The sequence below is a fragment of the Oryzias latipes genome, chromosome 17 (genome assembly GCF_002234675.1).
Source record: "Oryzias latipes chromosome 17, ASM223467v1".
NCBI classification, from domain to species: domain Eukaryota; kingdom Metazoa; phylum Chordata; class Actinopteri; order Beloniformes; family Adrianichthyidae; genus Oryzias; species Oryzias latipes.
In genome coordinates, this window is record NC_019875.2 from 41644 (window position 1) to 42791 (window position 1148).

General features: G+C 35.9%; 1 long non-coding RNA gene across 1 annotated transcript; it reads right to left on the bottom strand.

Moving 5' to 3' along the window:
* Positions 1-208: 208 nt before the first annotated feature.
* Positions 209-876, bottom strand: LOC110013806. Its single transcript, XR_002875147.1, has 2 exons — positions 639-876; positions 209-566 (listed from the first exon to the last, which is right to left on the bottom strand). It is a non-coding gene; the product is annotated as an uncharacterized LOC110013806 (long non-coding RNA).
* Positions 877-1148: the final 272 nt, after the last annotated feature.

Sequence of the window (1148 nt, forward strand, 5' to 3'; positions counted from 1 at the left end):
TAAGTGCAATAAACAATAATATGTGCAATAATTCTATGTGCAATAATGCTTCTGTACAGATTGGGTTTCTGCAATATTCATTATCATATTTTACTGATATTTATATTTTTATACACCATGTAAATTTGTTGTCTAATTTTGACTTTTAACTTTATTCTATTTATTTTTATTTTCTTTATTATTTCTTCTTCAAATTTTTCTTTTGTCCTTTTTTTAACTTATCCTGACATGAGAGATGCCAAAGAAAAATTCCGATGTACCGCATGTGCAAACGGCAATAAAACTTGAATCTTGAATCTTGAATCTTGTTGACCCATTCTGCAGGCTGCAGCCAGGGCTTACTCGGGCGCGAGCGCTGCCATAATCATTAGCTAATGTAACTCCGATTCTCACAAACCTCCCTTCCTCTGCTCAACCACAATAACTATACAGTTGAAACAAATAATTAATACATTTTTCTATGATCATAGTAGTAACCTGCAGTCGTGTTACGTTCAGTCTCTCGATGGAGGCCGTATTTTTCAGGACCGCTCTTCCGTCACAGTGATAATAACAGCGGCATTCATCTGTCAGTTGAAAATACTTTCAGATGATCTGAAAGTATTTTCATTACTGCCTGGTGTGTTTACATTTCTTACCTTTGAGACTTCTTTAGCTCGTGCAGAGATGCAGAAAGCGCGACAACCAGATTACCTTTATTGACGCCCAACACCCACCGACCGGCGCGCGGATACGTGGGGGTGGGGTGGCTTTATGTGCACGGCGCGCACGCATGCGTATTTGCACTAAAATTTTCACATGGCATATCTTTGGCATATAAACCTAACATTTCTATCATTTGTGTCTAAATTACGAGCATTAAATAACACAACTTGATGTGTGTGTTTCAAAAAATATTCCATGTTGGGTCTAAATCAGATATGCATTGTTCATCACATCAAATATTTACATGTTTACTGTATTATACTGTTTTCATATATTTATTACTTTTATCATCTAAATTGTCCTAAGATTTATGAAAAAATAAAAATCACACACTGAAAAATAGGGTTTGCTTTATCATTTTATTCTGCATAATGGAATGTTTGGCTCAAAACTGAGCTCTTTGGCATCAACTCAACCATTGGGTTTGGAGGAAGAGAATTGCT